This window comes from Lycorma delicatula, chromosome 9 (genome assembly GCF_047948215.1).
Source record: "Lycorma delicatula isolate Av1 chromosome 9, ASM4794821v1, whole genome shotgun sequence".
NCBI lineage: Eukaryota > Metazoa > Arthropoda > Insecta > Hemiptera > Fulgoridae > Lycorma > Lycorma delicatula.
Window position 1 is genome coordinate 67,949,828 of NC_134463.1, and position 19,288 is coordinate 67,969,115.

Below are 19,288 nucleotides of genomic sequence, written 5' to 3' on the forward strand. Positions count from 1 at the left end.
GAGAACTCTTTTTTCTGTTCTTTTCTTTTACAATAAATTTAATGGTTTAAAGTGCCTTGTAGGTAATCCACCCCCTCCTAAAATAGAAATACATCGTTTACTCTTCTTTCTTCCTAAACAGTCAAAATACAGAAATTCTGCATTACGATATATACATTTATTATATTAGTAACGTAATTTTAATCATAAAACCTTTGGATTCTAAATGATTTAACGAAATTCAAACCTTATAATTAGTTCTTCTTACCGTGCCTTAATTGAATTCTCAAATTCAGCACAGCTGTAAATCAAGGATAGTTGGAAAAAGCTATAGGAAGAAAGAGCTTTTAGTAGTAACTCATAAGGTTTTAAAAAGGGGTTTTGGTGAACAGAAATCTTTCAAGAATCCATCTATATAATATATACTCCCATTAAATAAACAATATGTTCCATTACAGCAGCACTGTAATACTGTAAACAAAGATATCTCGCCTTCTCCCACCACTCCATTGCACTATATCAATGAATAAATACACGTTTATTTTACAACTACATTTAAGTAATAGATAACACGTATATATCAACTGGTAGCGGGAGCAATATTAGGATTAATATAACCTGTCGATAACACACGTTTTTCAGAAATGCACCGATTACATACAGTACCGATGCTCCTTTCTTTTTCACCGTGTTTTAAATAGCTTTTCAGCCGGAAATGGCTACAGGTCTTAGATACCAAAATACTGTTGAGATTCAGTAAAAGCCTGTTCCATGATGTCCATCGATAAGTACAGGTGAGAGATTTCATAGAAACCTGGCGTAGAATTGAAAAACGAACGTTTCATTTATGGCTCAACTAAACACCGCCAATTTCAGTAATATTTTCAAATATCTAGTGATTCTGTAGCTTGAAGGATTAGCAGCTAACAAAACATGGAGATAAATTAGTTATTTTGAGGTTCTAGAAATTAAGATATGTCGCTTACGGTTAGTGTTCAAAGTTTTACTAATTGATAATTAAATATTTACTAATAGTTGATTCTAAAGAAATCGTTGATCAATTTAGATCTCAAAACATTTTGTCCAATCAGTTTGAGATATAGTTTACCATAAATTTAATAACACATTGTACAGGCGTACATTTTGACATAGTTTATACAATTTTGTAAATGTTAATTTTCATACGCTAATTAGTACAGGAAATTTGTCATCAAAATAGGCTGTATTTGAAAATTCTTACCTACCGATTGATCTTTTGTCCATGCGTTAATGGTGATGAGGGAAGTTTAACTCCAGATTTTTAACATCCCCCTCCCATAGATTTTTGAAAAACTCGAAATACTCAAAAGGTTTTTGAAATACGTTTTTCTTTGAATCTATGCATTTTAGAGAAAAGTTTTTCAAACAAAAAATGTAGAGGACATGCTCCTCTACAATTGTCTTTGAAGTTATGCCGTATAATTTGAAATTGAAATACTAGGTGGCGCTGAAGTTGTAAAAAAAGTATTTTTTCGGTTTTTCACCGCAAAAAATTGTTTTTCGTCTGTATTGCATTTGGAAAAGTTGTTAATCTCAAAAAAAAAAACAGACAAGTTTTATTTAAACAATTTTCTTGTACGACTTAGAATTTCAGAGTTATAGCGGTACAATGACAACGCAGCGGTCCTATTGTTACTGTAGCCGGGGAGATCGGCATTGTTCAGCGATTAGAACGGTTTCGAACACGTGCCCAATTCACCACATTTTCACACTTTCACAAGCTACAGCTCCAAAACGGTAAGTCGTACAAGAAAATTGTCTAAATAAAAGTTGCCTTTTTTTTTTTTTGAGATTAACAACTTTTTCAAATGCAATAGAGACGAAAATCAATTTTTCCGGTGAAAAAAACGAAACAACACGTTTTTTACAACTTCAGCGCCACCTAGTATTTCAATTTCAAATTATACGGCATAACTTCAAAAACATTAATTATAGAGGAGAATGTCCTCTACATTTTTTGTTTGAAAAACTTTTCTCTAAAATGCATAAATTCAGAGAAAAACGCATTTCAAAAACTTTTTGAGTTTTTCAAAAATCGATGGGAGGGGGGTGTTATAAATCTGGAGTTAAGCTTCCCTCATCACCCCTAACATATGAAAAAACATCAATCGGTAGGTAAGGATTTTCAAATAAAAATACAAATTGACTGTACTAAATTTGAAAATCGAATTTCAAGATTAATCAATTGATTTTGAAAATTTATGATAAATAAAATTCTAGTTAAAGATAACCTGAAGAGAAAAGCGATTACAGTTTATGCGCATGAAAGTAATTATGTACGAATAAAAAATAAATAACATTAGTAAATAAGAAAAGAAAAAAGGAAACATATTAAAAAATTAATTTTAGCTGAATATAATTTACTTATTAACAGAAAAATCTAAAATAAAAATAAATTCAGAATTAATTACAATAATTTCCAACTGTAAAGGAAAACTTTTTAAATAAATATCAAAGTATAAATTTAACGAGGATTCTCAAAGGCGTATTGAATCTTATAGACTTATTGAATTAGTAATAATTAAAAAAAAAAACCAAACAAACAGAATTAAGAAGAATTAATTAAATAAAGAAATTAAATTACGTGAATTAACCTTTTAACTTAATTTAGGTAAGTTGGTCTGAAAATCATTTATATGGTTTGATAATTAATTAAAAACAGAAACAGAAGCATAAAATCCATAGTCGTTTGCTGAACAATTATATACACTCGTATTATGTAACGTAAATATCATCCTGTTGTCTGAATTGTTAAAATAGCGTATTAAATTAATATTACTGTACATAATTAAAATTTTATGATACAAAACAAAGGTTTGTAAGTTAAATTTTGACTTTTTGAAAGAGCCCCTCCACTTCCCTATATTATATATTATACTTTATATGGGAATAACAATAGATATAATAAATATTTAATAATAATAATAATAATAATAATAATAATAATAATAATATGCTTATCATTTTATTGAGTTTTCATAATTATAAAATATCAAATATCGTTTGATTGTTCAAGTAGTATCAATTTGTTAATTCCTAATATTTTCAATCTGTTATTGTTTTATTTATTTAATTTTACTTTGTATTTTAGAATTAGATCGTAGTGGAATCTACTAATTAATTAATTGTATGTTGTAGATTTTATATTTTATTTATATTCAGGTTAAAACATTTTACATATCTAACTGGATGTTTAAAAATTCCTACTAGAATTCACAAACAAAATAGTTTTATCATTAACTAGCCGGTCCATCTAGCCAGAACCTGAACCCTCGGGCTCAGGTCAGCTCAGGCGAACCCCTACCCCCTCGCCACAGAGCTCGCTCTGCTCGCTATCCCCAGTTTGCCAGGGGGGTCGGCGCCCTGGACAACCGCAGAGCTAGCTTCGGTCGCCATTTCCAACTACCCAGAGGGCTCCACGCCCTGGATCCCCGCACTGTAAGTTATCCTCATGTTGTGATAATAATACTGATAAATAATAATAATTATAGTAATCAGGCTTTATAGAAACCTGAAAAAAAATTACAAAAGATAGAATAATAGTAACTATGGTAACTAAACCACACACACCTTTGACGACGAAATTTCATGATCTGTTAGATTGAGAATGTACTTGATGCAAGCAAAGGTTAGCCTTCATCCTATTAACAAATACCCCCTTTGAATTTTGAAAATCAGACGATTGTTTGCAGAGATATGATCAGAGCATCCCATTGTACCTCCCAAAACAGCGCCTCACGGGCATCCTGTTTGTTACTGGTTGATGGTGATGACTGGTCTAGCCTCTCACGTAGTGCTGGCATACCTCATTACTCTAGCCTCACACGCAGTCCTCACGGGAAGCCCATTACTGTTAAACAGAATTTTTTTTTATTATAATTTTATTGTAATATTTGTAATATTGTAATATTTATTATTCATTCGATTGAGTCAAATCATTCTGTTCAAACCCAGCTCACACAGTGATAAAGCTCACAGTTCACAGTTCATTAATTCATTAAAGTTTGTGCATCAACTGGTAAATATCCACTACTATATACATTTTTTTTTCGAGATGAAATATATATAAAACCCTTCTTAGTTATGCTAAGAAACATGGGTAAAAATTTGGTTGCGATTGATCAAGTAATTTTTTTGTTTATACCGAAAAAACAAAAACCCCGTTCCTCTTTATGTAATAGTATATAAATTACGTTTATCTAAAAATTACAACATAAACTAAGTATTATAGAAACTAGAAAAAAAAAATTAATTAGTACAATCAAATTAAACACATGAGTCATGTATTCATCATGTTATCACATGTTCATTTTATCAGATAACATCATGTTCAGTCGAATATAAAATCAAATAACAATTTTTAATTTTCAAGGCAAATTAAGATAAATTAGCTGATAATTAAAAATTAATAATTACAACAGAAAAAATCGAACAAATTTCCTCTTTTGATTTAATCAAAATAATTTCGTGTGGAAATAATTACAACCGAACATTACAAATACTAATTAAAAACAAAGCAAAAATCAAACCAACACATTTTAAATACAAACTATAAACGACAAATCTGCTACGTATAAAACGTTTTATGTATATACATGCGCGCGAGTGTGTACTGGGATGTGTGTTTTAAATATCATTACAAATTATCTTAAAATGAGAAAACATAATAGTTACAGCAAAAAAAAAATGATTAAACCACCGGAAGTAGGTTAATGCAAAATTTCATCATGTCAATGTTGCTTATGCATTCACTTATCATAAATTTACACGAGTATTAAGATACAAATAAAATAAGGTTAGATGGTAAATTAAAAATTCTATACTGTATTTTACATTACTTGTTATTAATACAGTAAATATATATCGTATACCATCAACGGCATGTGAATTTAATATACTTTGCAAAGGATATCCTTTGCCGTAAATAAATAATGATCAGTAAAGAATTCAACGAAGGACAGCAACTTATTAAATTATTACAGTAAATTGATATAATAATTATGGTAAATAAATAAACATAACACAGAACAGTTATTAAATAACTTTATTTTTTATGAAGAATAAATAAATAAATATTTAATAAAGTAGATAACATCTCTATTTTCACATAATTATATTTTATTTTAATAATTATTATGTATCATTTTACATATTACGAATGGATTTTTTTTTTTTTATCAACAAAATTACAATCTGTACAAAATTTAAACTGAACATAAGTTACCGAATGCAAATAAAAAACTATACTAAACGATTACTGAAATAGTATGAAAAAAAAATTATGGTGAAAAAAGTTTACGAAAATTTTCTTTAATTAAAATCTAAAACTACATCAGACATTTCGATTGTTAATCTACTATCATCACAAAAGTGAAGAAAAATATATAAAAAGAATAACTTAATAAAAAAATGACGAAAAAAGAGATAAGTATTAATTGACAAATAAACAGTACTTACGAAAAAATACAATAAAATAAATATTTTTAACTTTTTTTCTTGAATAGTAAAAAAATTCGGCAAAGTTGGTAACATAAGTCGGAAGTGAATTCTATTTTCCTTAATCGAAATACAACCATTATATAAAGAGTCCCAGGAGTAAAGGGAGAAACTTCCAGATGACGTTCTCCTGGTGAAAATAATAAAGAAAATTCATATAAACACAAGTCTAAAAACGCTAATTTACGGCTAGCTAGTACAGAAAGAATAATACGATTTTCTGTTTATTTTTCATCTGTTTTGCTTCAATAAAAAACCTATTTTTAAAAGGTTTTATTTCGTTTTTACTAGCTGTATTTACATTAATTTTCTCAGAATTAATTTCTCTACAAGTTTTGTTACTAAATATTTCGCATGTATTAGTCATTTAACAAGCTATTGTACAACAAACCTAAAATAAAACTTGTTTTCCGACACCAAATTTTGTGTTTTACGTTGTTTATCTTAAAAACTAATGGAGTTACACTTCTGGGATCTGTTTTAACTTATTTCGCAGCTCAAATTACATAAGGAATCACCAAATTTACTCCTTAATTTGGAACCCAAAAATTACAGTGGGGCTTCTTTTTTTTTTAAAAGGGCTGAAATCCGGCCGAAATCTTTCGCTAGCCGTAACTCGGAACCAAAGCGTTTCCAGACCTATGTTTATATGAATCTTTTTCAATATTTTCACAAAAAGAACACCCACATTTTTACGTGGGACACCCTGTAGGCTGAGTAGATAAAACTTACCTCAGGAAAAAAAAAGATACCATGAGACTTAAACCAATTAAAAAGATACCCCCACTTATAAACAAAAGGGGAGGAATAACCGTTTGATGCTCCTAGATTAGAAAATTTGTCAAAAAGAGTTTTAATAACTTATTTAAAATTCAAAAAGACTATTTTAGATAATGGTTCTCTATCCTTGTTCAAACTGAAATTTCTGCTTCACTATTGATAAAACATGTTTCCCAATTATCTAATTCCTATTTATTTAGTGGCATAATGATAGCTTATTTGCCACTTCATCCAGAAGTGGGTTTGAATTCCGATTAGGCTTGGCATTTTTCATTCGCCTTAAGTAATTTTTTATTTGTAACTGGGCGATTAATCTATAGCTTTAAAAATAAGTAAAAACACGTCATCAATTTTTTTAAAAATCTCGTTTCAAATAAACTAATTTTATGACCAGTTGCCTGGAAATGGTAGGCTATAGTCATTTTCTCTGGTCTTCTATAATTATAGTGAGAAAATTGGTATTTCATTTAAGTTTCCCCTACACATTCTAAGTTTTAATTATTCTCATTACAAATAAATTTATAAAATCCCCCTCTTTTAACGGATTTATTTTTATCATTAACGTATTCGATGAGAGCAATTTTGTATAAATAGCTACGGAACATTAAAGTTGTGATTATTTCAAATATGTTTTACCTTGTTAAAAACATATAATTGTTTTGGTAATTACTCAGTGTCTATTGGTAATGACCGATTAATAATCTAAATGCTATCAAGGTTAAGAATTTAATTAAACTTTTTTTATAAACGGTAACTATGATCTACTCGTAGTTATCCAGATTAGTAAGTAATCTGATGAAAAATATGATCAATTATTAATATTTATATATCCAATTTAATTATCGATCCAGTTAATTTAACTGTTAAATTAAAAGTAACCATTATCAGCTTATGTGAAGGCAAAAAACACCCACACATTAAGATCATTAATAACAAATAGAAATTACATAAAAATCAAGAAATTTAAACATTAAAAAGAGCATATTACGTTTCTATAAAAACGAATTTCTTTATCGTCTGATAAATTTATATGGAATAATTTGGTTTATAAGAGATCTTTCGTTGATATCACTTACGTAATTTAAAAATTTATTTTTTTACTTTGAAGTTATTTATTTATGCAAAGACAAACTTATTCCTGATAAATCATAAAATTTTGTAGACATTTAATAATAATCTTTGACTTTAAGTATCCAAGAACTTAAATAGAATCATTTGACTTTCTCCACAACAGCACACCGTTAAGATCAAATCCGTTTTAATATTTATTTAGAAATTATGATCTTCAAAGTAGTCTATAAACGTGATTTACAGGCGCGAACAACTAATAATACATCTACCTTTAATGTGCTTTAGATTAAATGTGTTTCTTCCAAGCCGACGATCTAGGTATAGAACAAGATACGGAATATCTAATTATGAAATTATTTTCCCGTTTTGCAAAACTAGTAGACAATTACATCGACGAAACGTAAAGAAAATTATTTAGAAATAAATTATTACAGTTAGATAGAAAGCGGGAAGGCTCATTATTATATTAAGAAAGTAGCATAGTCATAACATCAAACATTTTAACACTGTAATTATTACAAATCACAAGTTTTAACCTTCAAAAGATTTTATTTTGCAAAGTTATTTATCATTACAATAATGTTTTTGAATAATAATGTATTTTTCACGTTCTTCTTTTTACAGATTTTTTAAAAATATTTTTATCATAGAATATAATATTTAATTAAAGCACTTAACCTTTGTAATAAAATAATTGCTTTTGAAACAATTTTTTTAAGCTTTACATCGAAGAATTGTTCTGCAATGATGTAAGTCTTCTTTAAAAATAAATTAAATATTTATTAAATATAAATTAGGATAAACACGCTTTCTAAACGCATTAAAAAAAATTTTACTTTTAATATTTTTGCTCACTTCTCTTAATCGCTAATTTAATGAATGACACATAACTAAAATCCTTACGCAGATTTTTTTTATTTTAAAAAAAGGATAAACTGGAAAAAATTAATAAACTGTATTTAAGTTACGTAAACATACTTGAAGATATCTTAACGAACATTCGGGTTAAACAGGTTCCTCTCCAACTACTTGTCTATGATAAAAATGTACCTTGCTCAACTCACTAAATGAGAATGCCTCCAATATACGTAATTGATCAAGGTAATTATTCAACCAAATAAACAAGGAGATTCGAACAACAGTACTCCTTTCCAATGTGACTGTGATACGGTTAAATAAAAGAAATCTATCCTTCCACATACAACGTCTGTAAATAAAGTAATGAGACTAGTTTTTTGGCAGCCAAAGTGGCAACACTGTTAAGTTACAAGTAAACATATGGCTATGTGAACAGCTGATTTACATTACGTATTAATATTTTTAGTCTAATGTTACCACGTGAGACGTACACTTTTCGTGAAAACGAGTTTTTATGCGTTACAAAAATTAGCGCTACTAATTATGAGCAACGTTTTGCAATCACGTTTTGTGTTAAACTCGGCGTGAATGCTAGTGAAAGTTTTTCAAAATTGAAAAGTACATATGGAGATAACGTTCTGTCACGAGCTCAAGTTTTTGGGCTCGTTTAAAGAATTAAAAAGAGCTCAAAAATTTGGTGATTTAAAGCATTTTCAGATGGCCGGGAATCAGTTGGTGACGATTCACGCTCTGGAATACCGTTAACATCAGAAAGTGAGGACAATGTTGAGCGAATCAGACTTGATACGGTACGATCTGCGATTAACTGTCAGAATGATTGCAGAAAAATTGAATTTGAACCGTAGCACAGCCCATCAAACTTTGACAAACGAATTGGACGTGTAAAACGTTTGTGCAAAATTGGTCCCAATAAACCTCACTGTTGAACAGAAAAACAACAGGGAGGAAATGGGCTGCAATCTTCTAAGGCGAATTGAAACCGATTCTGATTTTCTAAAAAATGTTATTACTGGTGATGAATCTTAGATATTTGAATACGACCCAGAAACAAAACACCAGAGCAAGGAGTGGCACACTTCAAACTCACCACGTCCTAAAAAAAGCAAAAATGAGCAAATTAAAAATAAAAAAAAAGGCTAATTTGTTTCTTTGATAGTAAAGGCATTCTTTATAAGGAGTTTTTGACTACAGGACAGACTGTAAATCAATATGTTTACCGAGAAATTCTTGAAAGACTGCGGAAAAGAGTTGTCCGCATGAGAACAGCCATCAAAGACAACTGGATTCTGCATCATGACAATGTACATTGTCACACTGCACTCTCAACTAATGAATTTTTGGCAAAGAAAAATATTCCTGTAGTTCCTCAACCACCTTATTCACCTGACTTGATTCCCTGCCACTTTTTCCTGTTCCCGACTTTAAAAAAACACCTTAAAGGACACCATTTTGGAACAGTAGAAAAAAAAAAGAAAAATGTAACCGACCATCTAAAGAATATTCCGATTTCTGAGTTCCAACACTGCTATGAAGAGTGGAAACCCCGTTTGAAGCGTTGCGTGGCTTCCAGAGGTATCTATGTCAAAGGTGATACGAGTCCATTATAATTGGATTGTAATTAAAATATTTTTCTGAACCAGCCTCATTATTTTATTTACAGACCTCGTACATTCCCTTTATTTACCTTAAAGATAAGCAAAGGTAACATCTCTTCACTACCCTTCTTCTCTATCTCTTTTTCTAATTGGTTTATAATTGTAAACTTGTACAGGTAAACGAAAGAATCTTTGTAAATATCCTCTAGTTTGCTGTAAAATTATCGATATTATCATCGAATATCACTAATTTAAAAAAAAAATTTACAACAACCTTCAACTTATACCTCAGTGATCAGTACGAGAAATCGGGTTTTTAAAGTAATTAAATTTACGTCTAAACACTGACATCCTGATCCTCGTAGAGGAAGACGTGACGATCCCGGTCGCCACATCACCGTTTCTAGTCCTGATGGACTTTACCGGAGATCGTCTTTTGTACCCCCTAAACCTGATAACACATAATGCCTCAATAGACATTTCCATCAGTGTATTTACACAACTTATATCGCCTACGTATAGCTTCTTCCAACCACGACCTTCTAGCATAACTTACTACTCTCAACTATCAAATTAACCGATTCACGGAAGCGTGACCCCCGGGCCTTCCTCTAACACCGAAGGTTTCACAGTAAACTCTTATCATATCTAACTTCGATTAGCATATGCACTTACATCATTACTTGATTGAATCTTTTAAACAGCAAAAATACTATTCTCATACAAAAAAATCAAGTGTTGATCGCAACAACGACAATTTTTTCCAACAATTTAATTTACTCATAGTCGATCTCGATTTAATCAAAAATAAAGAAAAAAAATCACAGATTTAACAAGCCGCTAACGAAAAGATACACTACCTCTCTTTCCTCTATTCCGCTTTTGGGACTAAGGTTAATGCCTACACCCTCCCACATCACAGCTCCATCACAGAGTTCGCCAGTCACCCATTATCATTCTAACAGCGAATATCTCAGCTAACCGGGACTCGATGCCAAAACGCCTATCTTGATGATGTAAGCACTGACGCGTGCCCCTAGTCACCTGGGTTGCTATTCTATTTATACATCCATAACAGCATCAGATTCCCCGCAGCCATCCTCCGCAAGGTTAAAAATACCAGGGAACCAGCAACTTCCATCCCTTTCGGTTTTTCCGATTAAATTGCAGATCAAAATCAGAATTGATCCTTGTAAGTTCTCTAACCACTTTGGTATGTTCAGCTCCGTACCTGGGACAGACATATCAGACATGGCGCAATTCATCAATGGCTCTGCACATCGGACACAAACCTTTCTTTCTTTTTCTGTTTACCCTCCGGAACCACCGTAAGGTATTACTTCAGAGGATGACATGCATGAATGTAAATTAAGTGTAGTCTTGTAGAGTGTCAAGTCGACCGTTCCTGTGATGTGTGGGTAATAGACGGACACAAGCCTGAATTAATAAAACCAAATCTGGCCAATTTATCTTGAAAAGCAACATGTCCAGAAAGAAATTGTGAAATATGCCGTTTGGGAAAAATCCACCTAACAACCTGCATACGTCTCACATCAAGAAAAATACCATGCGTGTAACGGCCATCGGATGATTCAGTCCACCTGACCTACCATAAATGGAAATCCTGATTGTCTATTTCTTTTATGCGCCCACAGGAAAGTTGGCGGCCTACCTTCTTGGCATCGTAAGGTAATTGGCACTCAGTCGCAAGGATATAAATGGGCTCAATGTTAGAAATAACAAGGACCGCCTCTCGAGAGGCAGTCCTATAGGACACAGGAGATGCTGGGCTCTCGACAAAATATTCCTATAACATTTGTACATCATTCGATAAAACTAAATATTGACACTTCACTGTTTAATTTGAGAAGGCAGTTACATAAATAAATAAGACGTAAAATTTCATTAACATTTTGTTAATGAAACAGCCGTCTCAGATTACACTATAAAAAAGGAAAATGTTGTACATGAGTATACCACTTTTTTTTTATTATTATTTTTTCCAATGAGTTTGAATCAGCGTAACAAGAATGAAAAAGTATTCTTATTTTATTCTCCAGCAACTTTTTCATTTATACAATTTTCATTTCGTTATAGAAATTTTTATAATTTAAAAAAAAACTTTCTGAGCACTTTTTAACCTAACTCAATTTTACACCCGTGTGTAAGGAACAAGAAAAAAAATTAAAATGTAACTTTACCTCATTATCCGCTTTTTTTTATGATTATGATTGTCCAATTTGGGTAATTTTTATCGAACTTCTTCGGTTTATCAGCCATTTTATTAACTAATACATATTTCAGTCAGGAAAAAAATAAAATTAATATTATATGATCATATAATTATCTACCTCAAACAGGGCCTCACGCAAATCCGTTTCCATTTTTCTAATCACATACTTCTCAGTTCTTGATAGTTTCTTTTAGGTCATGTCTGTTCTAGTCTCTCTTTCATGTACTTCTACTGATCTTTCTAGCAAAACTTAATCCTCTTTACATATGTCACAGCCAGTTAATTAGTTTTCCTATTTTGAATTGTTTTGATAAAGCTTCTATTCTTGTTAACTCTCCTCATTACTTCATTTTTCACTTTGTCTTCCATTTATTCTTCTTTAATCTCCTCCTTACACACATTTATAATGCCTCCAACCTTTCTCTTTTTTTCTTTGTTTTCTTTTATTTTTTTAATATCCATGTTTTATATTTATATATATTTATTTATTTTATATTTATATTTAGGATACAAAGACGCTTCCTTAAGTCTAACTTAAAAACTATTTTTTAATAACATATTTCATTCTATTAAGCTATATTTTGTTAGAATACAAAGTGTATTATGAAGTTCTCCCGAGACTTTCATATCCTGTTCTACTCGTGAAAATAATGGAAAAAGTTTATATAAACATATGTCCTAAAATGCTTCGTTTGTGAGTTACGGCTAGTGAAATATTTCGCTCGGATTTCAACTACCCCGGTGAAATGAGGTCGTATTGAAATTTTTGGACGTTAATTAAGAAACAAAATTAGCGATTTCTTATGATTTTTGACCTGAAAAATTGAATTAAATAGGTCTCAGAACCGTACATGTAGTCGTTTTTGAAAAATCTGGAGTGAAAACCAATTAATTGGGTAAAAAATCCTGTCTTATTACGTTTGACGTACAATAACTTTGTTAAATGGATAATAAACACAAAACTTTTAAACAAAACTTGTAGAGAATTTAATTCTGAACAAAATAGTACAAGATAAGTTGAATAAAACAAAGAGAATTTTGATTTAGAAACAGTACACTAAACCAAAATGCATTATACATACCAGTTTATAATAAATGCTCAAACATGACCCCCCCCCCCCATTTTCAACACAACTCTTGGCACGTTTCTGTACTGCTTTTGTTCTCTTTTTAGTATTTCTGGACTGTCCTTAACTTGATCAGCCACATTAATAATGAAGACAGTTAATTACTCATGACAATGTATTTTTGTTTTGTATATATTTAACAAATATAGTAGCATACTGTTTCTAAATAAAATTCTAATTTTCTAACCTTTCTTTGTTTTATTCAACTTATCTTATACCATTCTGTTTAGAATTAAAATCTCTAGAAGTTTAGTTTAAAAGTTATGTGTTTATTACCCAATTAACAAAGTTATTGTACGTCAAACGTAAAAAAACAGTGTTTTTCCCCCTAATTTATTGGTTTTCACTCTAGATATTTCAAAAACTACCGCAGATACTGTTCTGGGACCAATTTTATTCGATTCTTCAGCTCAAAAAACATAAGAAATCACTAGTTCTGCTCCTTAATTAACGTTATAAAAATTTCAGTACGACCTCATTTCACTGGAGTAGTTGAAATCCGCGCGAAATCTTTCACTAGCTGTAACTCGCAAACGAAGAATTTTATAAATATGTTTATATGAATTTTTTCTATTATTTTCACCAGTAGAATAGGTTATGAAAGTCCCGAAAATTTATGATACACTCTGTATAAAGGCGGTTGGGATTTCCCTTCATCAAAGTTCGGTTGCAGTATGGAAATGAATGTTCAAACATGATTCTGAATTTCAAATTCGGAAGAAAAGTAAGAAATAAACCAAAAATTTGTTATATTTTTTACACATTACGAATCGTTTTTTGACTAAATATTATCATATTTATATCTAGAAATGTAAATCCATTCTTACATATGTATAAGTGTGTGCGCGCGCGCGCATATTTCGTGAGAACGCTGAATTTGAACATTATATTAAAAAGAAGGAAAAAACTTAGCTTGAAAAATTTATTGTCAATCAATGGGAGAATATGCTCTAGTACTATTTTACACTACGTATTTTTTTCTTCCTATTTTGTGGGAAAAAATCAAATCTAATTACTTCGTTTCGGTTTAATATAGCCTAACACAAAACGTGCGTAAAAGGAGTTTATATCGATTTGAAGCGTTTATATCGATTGTCGTATTATTAACGGTTTACAATACTGTATAAAACGTTAATGCAAGTCAGGCCTGACCATATAATATTATTAATAGTTTCAACAAATATTTTCATGGATAATAATAAAAAATAACATGTTAAAAAAAAGAGTACAGTAATATTAACATTTCCCAATTTTACAAGGTGTAGCATATTCACTGTCTCACTCACACTCACGTATCCCCCTCTCTTTCTCGCACTCTCTGTTTCTCAACGCTATTTCAAAATCTATAATGAACTAATATTTTTTTTCATTTACGATCTCTGTGACATTAAATTAATCTAACAATTTTAGTTTTATGTTTCCGATAAAAAATCCAACATCTACGATGTAATCGTAAATTCTATGCCGAAACAATATTGCCTTATGATCTTCAGTAATGAAAAAATTAAATTCTCCGTAGTAACATCATTTATTATTTTTAATAAATCAAAATTATGACCTTTTATATAATAAATATATTTTACTCTTTGGTAAATTCCAATTTTTTGTATAACAAATAACATATTTCACTAACGCAATGTGATTCAATAGTTTACTGAAAATTTAATTAAATTTATAAATTTTAGATTTATTATTTCGAGATAGAAAAGTATATATTTATCTGCTGTTTTACCTTTTTTATGTCTTTTATATATTTAAAAGCATCTTTGATACAAGAAACATCAGTCAGACTTGTTTTCTCTATAAGTAGTGATGCTCTCATAAATATACAACCGGTTTAACTATTCAGTGAACAGAGTGAAGGTTTAATTTATAAATCTGATTACCAATTGCGTTTCAGAAAGTTCAGTATGATAATATACAAAAAATAAATTCGTTTCTGTGAATAAAATAATGAAAAATCTACCTAAAACCTCAATTATTTTTTTTTTATATTTGGTACCAAATGTTGGTTGTGCCTTAGTATCATATTCTTGCATCATAGCGGGCATATCATTTTCAAGTGCGACTTTTGTTTCATGTAAAGTCGCCTATATCCGTTACGTTAATAAATTTAACTCCTTTCATTCTTACAGATTGTACATTAAACTTATTTTCATTTAAAGTTTAGAATATCCCGCAGAAAAAAATTTTACACAATAAAAGTTTACCATTAAAACGTCCAGCTCTCTAAAAGTGTATCAGATATTAATATTGCATTAATAAAAGATTTTTAAAAAAATTATGATTTTTTTACAAGTACATCAAATCGCTGATATTAAAAATAATTTTAATCGGTTTCAAACACTAGTGATAAAATTAAAAAAAAAAAACACACACACAATCTCTTACCCCAAACGCATATATCGTCTCCGTTCAGCACTCACTGGTGGCTTATAACCGTATAAAACATGTCTAATAACCTGCTCTGAAGTGATACCTACGTAATGCAAAAAAAAAAATCGAAATCCGTTCAGTAGTTTTTTATGAAAATGGTAACAGACATACACACACACACACACACACACACACACACACACACACACACACACACACACACACACACACACACACACAAATCTCTTACCCCAAACCCATATAATGTCTCCGTTCCGTTGTGGGTAAAAAAGAAAACGTTTTTTAAATTTTATTTTTATTTATTTTTAAATCTTATTTATTTATAAATGGTCAGATTTCGACTATCTTTTTTATTTTGTACAGAAAGTTCCTTTGGAAGGGCCTACAAAACTAAATGTAGAATTTTTAGAGGAAGATCTATGTTACTCCGTAAAGGTACTTTTTATTTTATTGTAGACAACATTGCTTTTTAGTATTGGAAAATACGATGTATAAAAGAGTTATGTTTTTCGATATTCAAAATATTTTCACTTGACACTCAAGAGAATTAAATTTGAAATATTTTTTCTTAGAACTACATTTGAAAATAAATAAAAGGAACGGATTATAATTTTAAAAAAAGGGGTAACTTCTATGATCTGTGAGTAAAAATAAAGAATAACTTAGAAGTTTAAATTTATTTCACAGAACCTAAAAATCTTAACATTAAAAAAAACACTTCTATAGATTTATAACGAAATGGAATTCAATTATAAAAAAAAATTAATACAAAACCTTACTTTTAAGATAAAAATTTATCGTTAAAAGCCGTTATTTCAGAAAGCCTTACGACGCACAGCAATAGTCTCTACACTGTTTTCTATTTTTTTTTCAAGCCAAAACTTTTGAACCTATCCTTATTTTGAATAAAAATTAAATTAAAATAAATTCTAAAGAATTAAAAAACACGGAATGATAAGTAATATAGTAATAAGAAGTAATAAACAGAAATCTAATAATGTTCATCACATTATAGTATAAGAAAAATACATTTCGAAGTATATTTAGTATAAAAATATTATAAATAGAAAATTTAAATCTCTTACTTTCGAGAAAATAAATATAATATAAAAACAACAACAGAAAATCAATTAATGAACGAGAGAGAATAAATTAAGGAAATTGTAAATTTAATTTTAATTATTCAAATTTATATTTAAAAAGATATAAATAATAAAAATTAAAAAACACGACTGCCAAAAAGCATTGCTTTTAATATAGGATAATTACTAATGTAGAATAATTAAAGAGCGTGCGTGTGACAATTTTGTATATAGTATAATATTTTTTTAAATTTTATATATATATACACACACACACACACACACACGCATACATTTAATTTTCTAACCATTTGGCACCGTTGGTATTAATACAATTGTATAAATTAAAGTTCCGCATACCAACAATTTTAAAATATTTTTCCAAGTACTTTCGGAGTTGCTACTCCATCATCAGGGATTTCTTATAAGATGTTAATTCAAAATTCATACGTCAATTAAATAATTAAATCTAAATTAAAATTGTTACGTTCATAATAGTCGGTCATCAAGAAATAAAAAATAATTTATACGTCAATAAGACTGTAACGTTATGTCAGTAAGATGTTTGCGACTATTATTAATATAATTTTAATTTAAATATACTTAATACGTATATATGACATGAATTTTGAATTAACATATAAGAAATCCCTGATGATGGAGTAGCAATTCCGAAATTACTTGGAAATATGTTTTAAAATTGTTGGTAAGTGGAACTTTAATTTATACATGTATATATATATATATATGTATAAATACATATTTATACAGGCTATGACACTCCCGGAAACGTAAGGATTCCAACCTGGGGACAAACATCTAAAGCGGTTCAGCCGTTGTGCTTCTACGGTATACATTACAATACATTACATTCCTTTCTGGGCAGTCATGTAAAATATATTCAAATGGCATTGAATTTTTTCATACTCTATAAATAATATCTATTATCATCCATTACAGTAACTGTTATTCAGCGTCAAACTGTTGTTGCTGTAAAAATAAATAAATTGTGGTACCGATAAACAGTAGTTCTATTACCTGCCACAAATTTTAATAGCAATAGCATAGTTCATATTTTATCAGCGATTAGATACTAAAAAATGGTTTCTATTTTTTTATGTTTTTAATTCGAAATATTCATACGTTCTGCGTATTAATATCGTATTAATTATATGCGGAGATCTCTCTTTAACATATTACTAACTTTTTCATGGAAATTAGCTTATTTATAATGATCCGTTTCTTTTCTTTTATTTATTATTTTTAAGTATAGGATCACGAAGAAGCATTTTCCAATCATTTTCTTGAAGTTTCACTTGAAAATATTTCGAATATCATTATATAACAATTAAAACTAAGCAATGGTGAGTACAATAAAGTAAAAAATATTTCTACGTAGAAACATAATTTTTCCTTTAAAAAAATGTCCATTTAATTTTACAAGACTTAACAGTGAAATTTGTTTTAATAAATTAAAATTTAAAAAATCGAAATCGGTGTTTTTGGTAATAGGTAAAATAAAAACTTTTAGCGCCGATTTCAAGAAGTTTTAAAGAGACCTGTAAAAGTTTTATATTTTTCATAATTAGTATAACGTAACATATATTTGATATGATAAAAAAAAATCCCTTTCGGCACGCCGTAAGAGGGAGGTAGATTTCACCGGTGCTAAGTAGAGAATAAAAAATTTTTCTACCTTAAAGTTAAGAAAAACTTCAAATTTACTCAATACGACAATGATTGCACGTGAAAAAAGTTTCACATGTTCGACAAGCCCATCTTCTTACAACTCTAGTTACATTTTAGTCATCCCTTGCGGTAAGGGTTGGTCATATCAACAATTTTTTCAGACAAAAGTTTTAAGTAATGTTTAGAGGACTAATGACTACTTAAAACCGATTCGATACTGTGCCTATTAAAGAAGGTGTCTTCAAAACCCCATTTTTTCCATCCCCTGAGCCAATGGTTGGTGATATCAAAAAACTTTACTTATATAGGTTTTAGGCCGTTACCCAAAAAATAGTAGAAACTTTAAACGAATTCGATATTTTATTTAATAAGAAAGTTATAGTGATATTTTGTTTTTTTTTCCGAAAAAGTACCCCCATTACCACCCCTATGATCCGATTTTGACCGTTAACGAACTCGACCGAGATTTTGGGACGATTTATTTTTAGAGAACAATTTTAAAGTGATTGGCGCAAAATTACGGCAGTTATCGTGTCCACAAGAAAGTGAAATATATATATATATATATATAACGTTTTGAGCTGGCGGTAGTTTTGGGGACTGGGAGATGTGATACGCGAAGATATGTCGAAATTTTCTGGAAGTCGAATCATGGTACCAATTATAATAGGTAGCTTTCTTATGAAATCTATCTAAAAATAATAAACGCTATAAAAAATAAGAAAAAAATTAATCGGTTATTTTAATCAAAATATTGAGATCCTCATCGCTGAAGTTACTGAATTCCTCAACAAAATTATATTTTATTCGTCTTTTTTTTTGTTTATTTTATATAAAGATAAAGTACGTAAAATTATACTGCTGACCTGGTGTAAATAAATATTGTTGAAAATAATGTTTTAGGAAAATCTTTTCCAATAC

General features: G+C 29.6%; 1 protein-coding gene and 1 long non-coding RNA gene across 2 annotated transcripts in view; one reads left to right on the forward strand and one right to left on the reverse strand.

Annotated features, from left to right (window-relative positions):
* LOC142330039 (uncharacterized) overlaps positions 1-19,288 on the reverse strand; it is a 314,511-nt gene that overhangs the window by 263,111 nt on the left and 32,112 nt on the right. The window contains exon 2 of the long non-coding RNA XR_012757655.1: positions 3,589-3,868. This is a non-coding gene — a long non-coding RNA (uncharacterized LOC142330039). The remainder of the gene's footprint in view (positions 1-3,588; positions 3,869-19,288) is intronic.
* Positions 1-19,288, forward strand: part of LOC142330038 (uncharacterized) — a 200,383-nt gene that overhangs the window by 152,287 nt on the left and 28,808 nt on the right. The gene's annotated exons all lie outside the window — the stretch shown is intronic.